At 43.8% G+C, this 14,978-nt stretch overlaps 1 protein-coding gene across 7 annotated transcripts in view; it reads left to right on the plus strand.

Annotated features, from left to right (window-relative positions):
• The window catches only part of LOC137350622 (casein kinase I-like), a 180,403-nt gene that overhangs the window by 15,190 nt on the left and 150,235 nt on the right, over window positions 1–14,978 (plus strand). For 3 of the 7 annotated variants that reach the window (XM_068015373.1, XM_068015370.1, XM_068015377.1), the window contains one exon: window positions 3,057–3,168. The exons of 2 other annotated variants lie outside the window; for them this stretch is intronic. The gene's annotated coding sequence lies outside the window, so the exon portion shown is untranslated. Of the gene's footprint in view, window positions 1–673; window positions 771–3,056; window positions 3,169–14,978 lie in introns of all 7 variants that reach the window. 2 more of the 7 variants (XM_068015371.1, XM_068015372.1) reach the window with 1 other exon arrangement.

Genomic DNA, 14,978 nt, shown 5'->3' on the forward strand with positions numbered 1-14,978 from the left:
AGAAATTTACTTCAAAGGTTGGAGATGGCGTGTTTTATCAAGGGAGCTCTGTACATGTTGTCTTTTCTTTTCCCTCCATCCTGCAACAGGAGCTGTTGGTATTTGGCTTTCTTGTTTCTCCATCGCAATATTTCAATCTAGGTGTATACCAGTGAGATTCAAGCTTGTTTAATTCAGCAACCAAAAGAATTCCCTTTGATGTGCTCGCCGACTGAGACACCTGTCTTGCAGCTGAATGCTGTGACGCTTGTGTCTTCTTCTCAAGTCCAGCATAGCAGTCTTTTACTTGTGGGAAGAGGCACTGATAGAGAGCCTTTTGACAGTATGATGATAAAAGAGGGATGGTGATCGATGAGGGAGTAGCAGGGAGCTTCTCTGACTCCCCCTGCATTTAAGAAACAACACTAGTACATTCGATATAGGGCTTCAGTAGTGCTCTGATATTCTGAGACTAAGAGGTGTTGTGAAAATGATGCTGTTTCAAACTGAGCTGGTTCAAATGATGGATACGGGACATATACTTACAATATTACTGAAATAAAAAGGTTGCTGATTCCCTTGCATATTTCTCAGATCTTTGTAGGGTCCAGATCAAGCGACCTTGTTTTGGTGGCTTGTCTGTTTAAAAGACAGATTGTGCAGCTGACTCCAGTCTTGTCCTGTTCTTCTATAGACCGAGAAATGTTGTTTGTGGAGCTCCATTGAAAACTTAACCTTAATATCATCCTGGTGAATAGCATTTTTTAATGGAGAAAGAGCCCTACTTTGCTGTAAGTAACACCTGAATCTCTGTCTCTGTCTCTGTCTCTGTAGTTTAAAAGCAAACTTGTTCCCTGATACAAGTAAGATGCAGAGTAACTTATGTGGCGAGGTCAAGTTTATGAAATGATTGATATCTGTGTGTGCGTCATTCCAAAAAAAAAGAAGAGTGGCAGAGTCACCTCACAGTAAGTGTAAACTATTACACCAATCTGCATGTGCCTATGTGTGATATATGTATCGGCATACACAGACATCCTGATCATGCAGTGCATTGTCTAAACAGGCAGTGAATCTTGAAAATGTTCAGCTTGGAATGTATCTTTCATTTATTCTAGTACTGAGATGTTGGGAAAGTGATAAAGATTAGAAACCTTGGATACTCGAGCTGCAGTTGGACATTGGTCCAACGTGAGCCAATCGCTTTCGTCTGGCGGCCAGACAGTGCTGGTGCCATGACAGACGGGGGCGTCTGGTGAATTGCTTGTAAGTGGCGTTTGGGCCAGCTAAAAATCTGACCCTGCTCCTGGGAGAGCATGGCACTGGCTTTAGAATCGAGTGTCTCACAACTGCACTCTCGGGGCAAACAGCAGTCAAGGAGCTCTGCTTATAGCAGCAGAACCCTTCCATTTTTCTTCATTATTATCAAAGCTGTTTCTCCTCTTGTGCCATGCATGATCCCAGCCCTAAAGGATGTGTCTGTTAGCTCTTGCCATGCTCTGCTGAGCTCTGAAACTGGTTGTTGAGAGGTGCACAAGGACAGTATAGGATGATTTTTTCCCCCCTCTCCTTTCTTCTCTTCCCCCTCTCCTTTCTTCTCTTCCCCCTCTCCTTTCTTCTCTTCCCCCTCTCCTTTCTTCTCTTCCCCCTCTCCTTTCTTCTCTTCCCCCTCTCCTTTCTTCTCTTCCCCCTCTCCTTTCTTCTCTTCCCCCTCTCCTTTCTTCTCTTCCCCCTCTCCTTTCTTCTCTTCCCCCTCTCCTTTCTTCTCTTCCCCCTCTCCTTTCTTCTCTTCCCCCTCTCCTTTCTTCTCTTCCCCCTCTCCTTTCTTCTCTTCCCCCTCTCCTTTCTTCTCTTCCCCCTCTCCTTTCTTCTCTTCCCCCTCTCCTTTCTTCTCTTCCCCCTCTCCTTTCTTCTCTTCCCCCTCTCCTTTCTTCTCTTCCCCCTCTCCTTTCTTCTCTTCCCCCTCTCCTTTCTTCTCTTCCCCCTCTCCTTTCTTCTCTTCCCCCTCTCCTTTCTTCTCTTCCCCCTCTCCTTTCTTCTCTTCCCCCTCTCCTTTCTTCTCTTCCCCCTCTCCTTTCTTCTCTTCCCCCTCTCCTTTCTTCTCTTCCCCCTCTCCTTTCTTCTCTTCCCCCTCTCCTTTCTTCTCTTCCCCCCCTCTCCTTTCTTCTCTTCCCCCCCTCTCCTTTCTTCTCTTCCCCCCCCCTCTCCTTTCTTCTCTTCCCCCCCCTCTCCTTTCTTCTCTTCCCCCCCCCCTCTCCTTTCTTCTCTTCCCCCCCCCCTCTCCTTTCTTCTCTTCCCCCCCCCCCTCTCCTTTCTTCTCTTCCTCCCCCCCCCTCTCCTTTCTTCTCTTCCTCCCCCCCCTCTCCTTTCTTCTCTTCCTCCCCCCCCTCTCCTTTCTTCTCTTCCTCCCCCCCCTCTCCTTTCTTCTCTTCCTCCCCCCCCTCTCCTTTCTTCTCTTCCTCCCCCCCCTCTCCTTTCTTCTCTTCCTCCCCCCCCTCTCCTTTCTTCTCTTCCTCCCCCCCCCTCTCCTTTCTTCTCTTCCTCCCCCCCCCTCTCCTTTCTTCTCTTCCTCCCCCCCCCTCTCCTTTCTTCTCTTCCTCCCCCCCCCTCTCCTTTCTTCTCTTCCTCCCCCCCCCTCTCCTTTCTTCTCTTCCTCCCCCCCCCCTCTCCTTTCTTCTCTTCCTCCCCCCCCCCTCTCCTTTCTTCTCTTCCTCCCCCCCCCTCTCCTTTCTTCTCTTCCTCCCCCCCCCTCTCCTTTCTTCTCTTCCTCCCCCCCCCTCTCCTTTCTTCTCTTCCTCCCCCCCCTCTCCCTCCCCCACAATTGAGTGGTTCAGCAATAGTTAATTTGTGGATTTTTAAATGCAGTCTATCCTCGTGAAATATATGGTCCAGGAGCAGTACTTTAAAGATCAGATGTATCCGTCAGTGTTTGAACCTCTGCAGGCAGTACCGTGTTAGTGGTTGGTGAATGTAAGTTGAGATGCGGTGCTGAATACAAAACTCCATTTGCATGTGTGAAATCTCTGAAAGACTCCCACCGTCCCAGCACAATATTTCTTCCATTTTTCTGTTTTCAGTAAACACTGGAGTTTGAAGATTTTGTCCTGCTTGTGAATGATGATCCTAAATCTTGTGGCTGATTGTCCCTCCAAGTGGTCTCTTGATCACCTGTAGCACCAGCAACACCAGGTAATTGCAAGTCTCAGACCTCTTTGCTAGTTTACATTATTTAAGCAGTGTTTTGCTCACTGATCCTTTTATGCATTTGCCGTTGATTGCAATGTTTTTGACTTTTTAATTCAATGTGAGCTAAAACGATGCAGTAGCATACTGGTTATGATACTGGACTAACAACCCAGCTGCTAAGAGTTCAAATGCTGCTACGGCAAGCTGAGAGATACTGAATCCAATAAATCTGGTAATTTGTGAGTTGGCACCAGAAAATCAAAGGTGCCGGATTGTTGTAAAAAAGGCCACTATTTATCCCTCAACCAATATCCCTGAAACAGATTGTCGGGGGATTGTTACATTACTGATTATGGGAGCTTGCTGCGGGCAAATGGCTGCCACATTTACAACAGTGACGACACAAAGTATTTCATTGGCTCTGAAGCTCTCTGGGACATCCTGAGGTCGTGAAAGGCGTTATATAAATGCAAGCATGTCTTTGCTGTCCATTCCTACCCAGTCTGGCCTACACGTGACTCCAGTCCTCCACTATGTGCTCAACTCTTAATGCCCTTTGAAGTGGCCTAGCCAGACACTTGGTTGCCACACGATCAGCATCTTCTCAGGGATGGGCAACAAAGACAAGTGTGCCAGCTTTGCTCACATCCTAAGAATAAAGATTTTTGTTTTTAAAGCCATTTTTACCTGAAAATTTTGTCGGTTTAGTTTTTAAGCATTCAGATTTTATCATTCAAGGTGATGTATATCTGAAATGTTTCATTACTTCAAGTTATTGGATGAGACATAATTTAAGGTGTCAACTCTGCTAATCCCACAAGTTGGCTGTACTAATAGGTAGGTAAACTGGGGTAGTTGATGTACCCCTGTGTAATGGTGAAGGGTCATCCAAACAACTTATGTAAAAACCATCAGTCAGGATACATTGGGGAATGATGGACAACATTCTTGGTGAGTTCTGCTAATGACTTGTGGCTTGCTTTAAAGGTATAACTTCTGTGTGACTCCCTACCCAGCGACTTAAGGGTGTACATGTGCCTAGGCATTGGATGCTGGGGCTGTTCTCCCTAGAGAAGAAAAGATTAAGAGGATATTTGATAGAGGTGCTCAAAATCATGAGAGTTTTGGTCAGGGTAGATAAGGAGAAACTGTTCCCATTGACAGAAGGGTCAAGAACCAGAGGACACCGATTTAAGGTAAATGGCAAAAGAAGGCAGAGGCGACATGAGGAAAAACTTTTTTATGCAGCGAATGTTTAGGATCTGGAATGCACTGTCTGAGTGTGTAATGGAGGCGAATTCAGTTGTGGCTTTCAAAAGCGAATTGGATAATTATCAAGAGAAAATTTACAGGGGTACGGGGAGAAGGCAAGGGAGTGGGACTAGGTGAATTGCTCTTGCAGAGAGCTGGCACGGACATGATGGATTGAATAGCCTCCTTCTGTACTGTAACCATTCTATGTGAGACCCACAAATAGCCTGACAACGTTCCTTACATGAGTAATGGGCACCTAGGTGGGATCTCGAAGCAGGGTGAGGTGGGGTTGTCAGAATTGAGGATCTGCAAAATTGTGCATGAGAGAAGAAACCTGCCAACCTCTTCTCCGCACCCACACTCCCCCCAAAAAACCTCTTAAAAAAAAAAATTTAAGTAAATCAACAAGAAGTGTTAATAAGTGACGCCAAGATATAAATTCAATATTTAGCTTCTGAAGTGTTGTTAGCTGTTAAGTGCCATGTTTCTGACACTTTTTGGGGTCGACTGCTTAGTCTGCTGGCAAGAATTTGAATGCTGCTTTGTAGCTGTGAAATTGGCGTCAATCTTTGGTATATTCTGATTGGTTGAGAAGTTTAAAAACAGGCTCTTAAATACAGCCTGTGAAAATTAAATTATGTCTGTTGCATCAAAGTTCAGAAACTATTGTGAAATTTGATTGATGCATTGGGTATGATGTGTGTACCAAAATTGAGTTCCAGCATTTTACTCCAATTTATTTGTTTGTAGTGTCTGTGGAGCTGGAGGTATAGTCTTTCAGTTGTATTCTTCAGAAAAAATTGACTCTTCAACTTGCTCTTCCTGCCCTTCCTTTAAAAGACTGAAAAAAAGCAAATGCGATCCTTGGGTTTATAAATAAAGTACAAAAGCATGAAAGTTATGCTAAATCTATAAATCACTAGTTAGGCTTCAACTGAAATAAGGTGTCCAATTCTGGGCACCACACTTCAGGAAGGATGTTAAGGCATTAGGCGAGGATGCAGAGGAGATTTGCTAGAATGGTACCAGGAATGAGGGACTTCAGTTACGTGGTGAGACTAGAGAAGGTGGGATTGATCTCCTTAGAGCAGAGAAGGTTGGTTGGCTGACGTCCTTCCATCTACGAAAGGTGGACACGCAGCAAGCAATCTGTTTACATGGGGTGTCTTCTCTTGGTGCACCTTTGTTGATGGCTGTGAAGGCCAATTCTTGAGATGCAGGTTCTGCCACAAGTGCTGCACGTGAAGCTGCCAAGTGATGCTGTGAGTTGTTTTTAACATTAGCACCTGTTGCCAAGCTGCTGTAGCAACTGGTCATGGTAGTAGTGTACACCAATCCACAGGATGTGTCGGCATTTTCCTCTTGCGCCAGCTCATGACCTCCAGGTGCGCTAGTCGACATTTAGAGCCTTCATGTCACGCTTGCAAGCATCCTTGAAGCAGAACTTTGAGTGCCCCACTGATCGTCTAGCCCTGGCTACCTCACCATACAGAAGGTCCTTGTGTATGTGACCGTCTTCCGTCTTGCAGACGTGTCTGATCCACCGAAGCTGCCTCTGTTTGATTATTGCCAGCACACTTGGGAGCTCTGCCTTTGAGATAACTGCACATTTGTGATTTTGTCCTGCCAGGATATACCCATAATGCGCCACAGACAGCAAAGATGGAAACTATTGAGCTACTTTTCCTGGTAGCTGTAAGTCGCCCATGTTTCACAGCCAGACAGCAAGGTGCTGAGAACACAGGCCTTATAAACCATGAACTTGGTCCTAAGGGACAGAGAAAGTTAAGAGGAGATTTAATGGAGGTGTTCAAAATTATGAATGGCTCTGATAAATAGGGAGAAATGGTTTTGTCTTGCTGATGAGTTGGTAACCAGAGGAGACAGATTTAAAATAATTGGCAAAAGAACCAGTAGGGAGTTGAGAATTGTTTTTACCCAGTGAGCTGTGATCTGGAATGCACTGTTTGAAAGAGTGGCGGAAGCAGATTCAATCGTAACTTTCAAAAGGGAATTGGATAAATACTTGAAAAGGAACAAAAACATTACAGGGCCATTGAGGAAAGAGCAGAGGAGTGGGACTAATTGCATGTCTCTTTCAAAGAGACAACATAGGCACAATGGGCTAAATGGCCTCCTTTTGTGTAAGATCTATGATTGCTCCCAAATTTTACTCGCACTAAAAATTTCTCCCAAGATGAAAATTATGCTATGAAAGTGGCATTTTATGTTCCATTCTTGTCTTTTTAGTTTTTTTCCAACTAGAATTTATTTTAATATTGTTCCTCTTGCACAACTGCAGGCTGTAAGAAGCGTTGGCTTGAATGGGAACAGAGGTTTTATTTGCCTGTTTTAGTTTAGTTTAGAGATACAGCACTGAAACAGGCCCTTAGGCCCACCAAGTCTGTGCCAACCATCAACCACCCATCTATACTAATCCTACACTAATCCCATATTCCTACCACATCCCCACCTGTCCCTATATTTCCCTACCACCTACCTATACTAGGGGCAATGTATAATGGCCAATTAACCTATCAACCTGCAAGTCTTTGGCATGTGGGAGGAAACCGGAGCACCCGGAGGAAACCCACGCAGACACAGGGAGAACTTGCAAACTCCACACAGGCAGTACCCAGAATTGAACCCGGGTCGCTGGAGCTGAGAGACTGCGGTGCTAACCACTGCGCCAATATCTTTCCAAGAGTTGTACTGCTGATTGATTCGGTTGTTGAAATAATTGTTAGGAACAAGGCTGGAAGAGTGCACTGTTAATTCAGTCCCACTTCTCCACAGATCACAACATATATTTAAATTTTCCCACTTACCGATACGGTCAATCATATACTCTCTTTTCCCAGAATTAAACACACTAACCAGGTTTCTTTAATAAGCAGCAAAATTATCAGTTTATTATAAACCAAGTTTTAACCAATTACTACATAAAACATGCACACAAATTGGAATATTAAAGCCCCTTATTTATCCTAGCCCTCACACACACACACATACATACACAACTGGTTAACTGGGAAAAATATAAAATAAAGGGATTTTTGTTTGCAGCTGTTACAAAGAAATGGAAGGAATAATACAAAACCACTTAGGCTGAAATGAAGGTATGGCAATCTCTTGTTTTGGTGAGGTGTCCCAAAGGCTTCAGCGGCTGTCAATGGGATCTTCCTAGAACAGGTCTTTCCCAGCGAGGTGGTTGATCAGTTCGGGTAGGCTTTCCAAGCGATGCAGCTACGGAAGACTCCAAACAATATCTTACAGTAAGAGCGCAGCAAAAAGGCTTCAGTTCCACACATTCAACATGCAAACGTTTCTGCAAACATGCAGGATTTCTTCAAATGCAGGAGGAGGTAGGAATCTCTTGATGCAGGATTTCTTTTCAAGAGAAAGATGAGCTGTTTTACTTCTGTCTAGGCAGAAATACCAACTGTCCTTTAACAGTTCAAATTGAAACCCAAACCTTCCAGAAGTCTGATGATATCTATAAATCTTGGCTTGTCACTTCTCTGCAAACATCTCTCCAAGCCAAAGCAACCCCTGCTGGGTTTTTATTTGAAAGCAGATGCCTTCCAGTAACTCTTTACAGTTTCACGCTCAGTCCAAACCTTCCAGTAACTCTTTACAGTTCCAGCATTCCTTTTCAGTTTTAAAATACAAATTCTCAATTTTTAACAAAAAAAAAAGGAAATCCTCGTAACATAATGTTGCTTTCAGTTTTAGTGCAGTTGTCTTACCTTGAATTTGTCATTTTTAGTTTTCAACGTAAATTTTAGTTTTAATTTTGCTGGTGGAATAGAATAATCTCATTTTAATCAGTGAACACAATAACAGTTGGCTGCTTCTCTGTGTTGCAGTTAGTTACGCAACCTAGTACAATGAAAGAGTATTTAACTTGTTTTAGGACAGAACTCAAATTACTGCGCTGAATCCTGGCTTGTACTGCAGATTGGTACAAGTGATGGAATGGAGTCCCAGATAGAGTGGTGGACCCAAAAACCTTGGAATCATTTAAGGATCAACAAGGGGACTCTAGTCATTCTGGAAGGATGAGCTCAAGCGGGCACAATGGCCTTATCTGATCTGTAATTATTTTGTGATGTCTTGTGAATATTAGTGCTTCTGTTGAGGGCCGAGAGGAGGAGGTGCTTATACATCGCTTCACTTTTGCTGCTGATTATTGTGTTGAAAGAAAAAAAAAGTTTGATTTTCCCTATAATGGCCTTGAGGTATGTTAATATCTGTGCATTCCATTGCCCCAGCAAAAAGGGCAAAAGTTGAATCCATGAATGTTCTGTGAGTCATCTTGTATCAGTGTTGCATATAACCTTGTAAGCCTGGCTGTCAAAACTAGACAATATGGACTTTCCCTCAAAATGTTGGATGGTCATTTTGACACTTGCTGCACAGCAGTGTGTGTGTGTGGCTGCTTCTGAATAGCAATGATGTTTAAGTGTATTGCATGCTCGATTTTTTGTTTTCTTTTTCTTCTGGATCACTTGGATTCATTCTCTGTACTTCTCTGTTGCCTGTTACTGGGTTGATACCATCTTTTCATTTCTGAGTGGGTTGCGCTGACCTGCGTCTTTCTCCCAAGGTCGCAGTCCGTGGTGTTGATGGGCAGGTCGCCTGCAGGGTGTGCAAGGTTTCTGTAGCGTTCCTTCTGTCTCCTACCCAGTTGTGATGCGGTGAAGCTTGCCAGCTTGTAAGGGAAGTGGCATTTCAACAACAACCAAGTCTGGGAACTGCATGCCCAACCATCTGCTTTAGGTCCCAGTGCTCGAGCAACTGTTTTGCCCTCATATTCCTCCTTTCTAATGTCTCGTTAGATTTTTATTCAGTAATTTTCCACCCCCACCCACCCCAGACTGAGAGGTCGTGTGGGAATCATGAATTAATTGTGAAAACACTTGCTAACTTTTGGGTCGCGACCAAGTATGTTACTGAAGCTGTCACTCATTCGGATGCTGTTAAAGCAGCTGAACTGTAGTAAGGAACAAATTCACTGGCTAGTGGGAGCTGTAAACTAACCATTGGCCTCCCCAAAGTGCTAAGCTGGCAGCTGTATCCACCTGATATCAAACTGTTGGATATAATGCACGATGATTCTGGATGTGCCTTCAGTTGTTTGAGTTTCACGCTCAACAATTCCCCTTTCAAACCCCTCTCCACCTCCCTCCATCCTTAAAGCTAATCTCTTTGACCAAACATTTGGTCATTTTATTTTTTATTTTTATTTATAGATACAGCACTGAAACAGGCCCTTCGGCCCACCGAGTCTGTGCCGACCAACAACCACCCATTTATACTAACCCTACAGTAATCCCATATTCCCTATCACCTACCTACACTAGGGGCCAATTTACCTATCAACCTGCAAGTCTTTGGCTGTGGGAGGAAACCGGAGCACCCGGCGGAAACCCACGCGGTCACAGGGAGAACTTGCAAACTCCGCACAGGCAGTACCCAGAATCGAACCCGGTTCCCTGGAGTGCTAGCCACTGTGCCGCCCCTAAATCTTTCCTAAATCAAGCTTTGGCGTATCATATTTTCCTGACACCTCTGAAGTGCTCTAGGATGTCTTTGGGTGTTAAAATGAGATACAAAAGCATGTTAGTTGTGGTGATAGTAGTAATGTGTTTTCAGATGTTAGTTTTGGTGCGCTCACCTTTTGAGCCAGCAAGTTTTTCAAGTTCCACTCCAAAGACTTAAGCACGTTCTAGGGCTGACACTTCAGTGCAGTACTGAGGGGGTGCTGCAACGTCAGAGGTGCCATCTTACATTTGAGACGTTAAACCAAGGTCCCTTCACTGTCTGGATGTAAAAGAAGAGCAGGGGAGTTCTCCCTGGTGTCAGATTTATCCCTCAACCAACATCACTAAAACAGATTATCTGGTCATTGTCACATTGCTATTTGTGGGAGCTTGCTGTACACAAACTAATGCACTGGGTCTTTTTATTCTTTCATGAGATGTGGGCGTCGCTGAGATTGGCCAGCATTTGTTGCCCATCCCTAATTGCCCTTGAACTGAGTGGCTTACTGGGCCATTTCAGAGGGCATTTAAGAGTCAACCACATTGCTATGGATCTGGAGTCACACATAGGTGAGGATGGCAGATTTCCTTCCCTAAAGGACATTAGTGAACGAGATGGGCTGTTAGAACAACAGATAATGGTTTCATGTCACCATTAGACTAGCTTTTAATTCCAGATTTATTAATTGAATTCAAATTTCACCATCTTCCATGGTGGGATTCGAACCCATGTCCCCAGAACATTAGCCTGGGGGTCTGGATTACTAGTCCAGCAACATTACCACTACGCCACCGCCTCCCCTCCTATGTTACAACAGTGACTGCGCTTCAAATGTTTTTCAGTGGCTGTGAAGCTCTTTGGGACTACCTGAGGTCATGAAACCTGTGTGAATGTGAGTCCTTTCATTCTTTTGTCCTTTGTTGTCAATTTGCTGACGCCACCTGTAAAGTAGCCATTGCCCTTTGATGTCATTGGATGTGCGAAAGTGTCATCGCAATGAAAATGCTTGATTGCTTTCAAAATTCGGAAACCACGCACTGGTTTCATTACTGTAGCTCGGAGCCACGAATGCTCTTGTTAGACCCTCCATGTATCCTGTGGTGATTGTCTGACTTACAGATCCCTCTCTGTGGTCTCCATAATTTCAGGATTAATTTTACCTGTCATTAGCCTTACTTTATATATCCTTATGTGTTTTACCTGTTCCTGTAATTTCCTAATAAGGTAATTATATTTCTGGTTCATATGAAGTCCCAAAACATTCTTTCTTTGTACCAGTGGCTTATGTCTTCTGAACCCTCAGTTGAATTGCAGTTAAGCTGCACACACCTAACACAATTCTGTTACTGTTTAGAAGTTTCTGTTACTGTTTAGAAGTATGCTAGTTGAGCACTAAACTGTTGTCTGTCCAAAACTCAGTCTGTGGCATTCAAAAAGTCAGAACTTGCTGTTTGGATTATCAAAGTTCAATTTCTGAAGTCTGCTTTAGGAAACATTTTACTTCCAGCCTGTTATTTTGGGTCCCATGCACTTCTGAGAGAACCCATCCACACATGGGGAAGATGGCGTTCAGTGTGAAGGTCTCGCAGCTGGGATGGCAATGGGATGTTACCACTTAATCTGGGCGAGGGTGGGAGTGCAGGCCAGCATTCCCTACTCTAAAGCACTGCTACGGGACTACTGCTGTAAAGTGAATGTGGCTCAAAAACTGCTTCCTCGCCAGGTTAAAGAGTTGACTGATGCAATGTTTAGGTTCCCACATTAAAAAGTAAGCATTTGGGTCTGTTACCAGAGAACTGTTAGCACCTGTACCCCAGTCTGAGTCTGTGCCTTTGGGTGATGGTGAATTTTGGAGGGTACAAAATTCTTTTTTGTGCTCTGTTTCCTACAGTGCATCATTCTAAAATATTGCCCCTTATCTGGCTGTGGTGGCATCAGCTGCTGTCTTGGAGTAAAGCGCACATCTTAATGGCACTGAGCTACAGTATTACATATAGTTCAGTTTTAATCATTTGAGAGTACAGTTAACAAGTCACTGAAAAGGTTGAAGCAGCAGCAAGTCTGAGATGACCCACTATATTTGTTGAAAAACATAACTGCGCTCTCTACATTTATTGGGATGAATTGCACGTTGCAGTTAGTATAAGATCACAGTGCATTGAAATTGTTATAAATCTGGTACAAAAGAAAGCAGATATTGGAGTATTTTTATATACTGTCTACTGATTGAATTATTGTGCTGAAATTTGAATGGTCTAATAATTTAATCAGTAAATAACATGGGATAATGGGAATTCAGTGCTGAAATAAATTGGAATTACCAGATAATTTGAACTGAGCAACTTTGAATTAATAGTAGACTATAATCTAATCCAGTCCTACTTGAGGGTATCTGTCGTTAAGAAAGTTTTTTTCTCCAGTATTAAACTGCTGAACTGCAGATAACTCTGAATGCTGCTTTATATCCTGAGTGTCAGCTGTGGCTCTGTGTGGAGCATTCTTGCCTTTGAGTCGGTGGTTGTGGGTTATCCCACTCCAAAGATTTGATCACCTATTCTAGGCTGGCAGTTCAGTGAGTGCAGTGATGAGGGAGTGCCGTTCTGTAGGGCATGCTGTCTTTGTCTGCTCTCTCAGTTGGATGTAAAGATCCCTTGGCACTATGTCAAAGAAGAGCAGGGGAGTTCTCTCGGTGTCCTGGCCAATGGCTGTACCTCAACCAACATCCAAAGCAGTTTATCTAGTCTTTAGCACATTGCAGTTTGTGAGAACAAGGAGCTGGTTAGCTCAGTTGGCTAGATGGCTAGCATGTTGTTCAGAACACTGCTAACAGTGTGGGTTCAATTCCCGTTCTGGCTGAAGAGTACTGGGGGACTTGCCTCTTCACCTTGTCCCTGTTGGCAGAATGTGATGCTGACACAATGAAAGCAGAAGCAGAAACTTACTATGTATGAATTGGTTGCCATGTCTCCTGCATTACAACATTGACTGCATTTCAAAAGTACTTCATTGACTGTAAAGTGCTTTGGGACACCCTGATGTTGTGAAGGGCGCTATGTAAATGCAGATGAGCCAGGTGAGGATGACTTGGGTGGGAAGGGATGGGAGACTGCCCATTTTATTGATCAATTTTGAACCCTGTCATTTCTCTCTCTCACATTATAATTAAACGTCACAGATGTGGAGCACGTTGCTGTTTAAGTCGGGTGCTGTTTTGGAAATGTCACTGGAAGCTGAGCTTTCTGAAACTTCCTTTCTCATGTCCAGAAACTTGCAGTGCAGCCACTTATTAACTGACAAATCCTTCCCTTTCCAAGGCAGACCATCCGAGTTGAGACATTATATTACATTATCACAGACAGCCTCAGTTTTACTGATAGGGTTGACAGAATGTGGTCAGTGTTGTTCCTTGTTACTTTAGGGGAGGCTTCCTTCCAGATGGGACGGTGCTGTCGTTGGCTGATTTCTGGCAGTATTTAACATTTCTGTTGTGAAGAATGGCCCATTATTTTTCAGTGGCAATTAGCTGGCAATGTTTCATCCTGATTTGTATCGAGACCATTGAGAACACAAGCCATTATGTCAGTCATTGCAATGTTGCAGATACTGTGCTTGTACCCATTACTTTATCTTGGGAACAGAATCTCCTTTTACTGGGTTCATTTATAATCTTAACTCCTATTGTTTTTGGTCACTGACTCTCCTTCACGATGGACTGAGGTTATCACAGAGGTGGTGGTGTAGTGGTAATGTCACTGCATTAATAATCCAAACTCCTGGGATAATGTCTTGGGGACACTGGTTCAAATCTCATCATGGCAGCTGGTGGAATTTAAATACAATTAATAAAAATCGTAAATTAAAAGCTGGTCTCAGTAATGGTGACATGAAACCACCATCGATTGTTGTAAAAACTCATCTTGTTCATTAATGTCCTTTTAGGGAAGGAAATCTGCCATCTTTACCTGGTCTGGCCTACATGTGACTCCAGACCCACAGCAATGTGGTTGACACTTAACTGCCCTCTGAAATGGCCTAGCAAGCCACTCAGTTGTTAAGGGCAATTAGGGATGGGCGACAAATGCTGGCCTTGCCAGCAACGTCCACATCCCATGAAAGAATTTTTTAAAAAAGGGGTTCATGATTGCTCCACAGTTCTGATGGCTGAAGTTCATTTGGATGGTATTGTGGACCAGATTGAGAGTGGCGAAAGGTATCCTACAGCAAATCCACCTTACCACTCAGTCCCATTAGAAACATTGAGGCGTTTAGAGAGAATAATGAATACCTTGGAGAAAATTGAGTGAACAATCATCTAAGCTACCTGCATGAGATCATAAGCTATTTTTGTATATTCATGCTCTTCCCATGAAGAATAATTTGCAGTAGTGGAAGGATTCGCAGGCTGATCATTAAGCTGTGACATAAACACTCCTCCTACAGCTGTGATCATCTTTATACCAGGCCATAGGGTGATTATCGCTATATGGAGGGCAGCTTTTATGGGCTTTCGCAACCCATACGATGAGGCACCCATCGGACAAGAGTATTCTGTTGCGTGTTGGCCCAGAATTCGGAGGTAGAATTTTGGTCTCCAATTGCTGAGACTGTCGGGAGCAGGGATTAAACCCTCTGACTGAGGGAAATGCCACCACTACATCAAAGGCTTGCTCCTACTATAGTGATAAAAGCCTATTATAAATAAAAGCACCTTGCCACTGAAAGACTTTTCTGGTTTGAAACCCATCTTGCCAACAACAACGCATTTTTATAGTGCCTTTAATGTACTAAAACGGCTCAAGATGCTTCACATGAGCACTATAAAACAAAGAATGACACTGAGCCACAAAAGGAGCTGTTAGGTCAGATGACCAAAAACTTGGTCAAAGATGTAGGTATTAAGGAGTGTCTTAAAGGAGGAAAGCAAAACAGAGTGGCATAGGGAGGGTATTCCAGAGCTTGGGACCTCGGCCACTGAAGGTGTGGCCACCAATGGTGGAGCGATTAAAATCAGG

This window comes from Heterodontus francisci, chromosome 35 (genome assembly GCF_036365525.1).
Source record: "Heterodontus francisci isolate sHetFra1 chromosome 35, sHetFra1.hap1, whole genome shotgun sequence".
In the NCBI taxonomy this organism is placed as follows: domain Eukaryota; kingdom Metazoa; phylum Chordata; class Chondrichthyes; order Heterodontiformes; family Heterodontidae; genus Heterodontus; species Heterodontus francisci.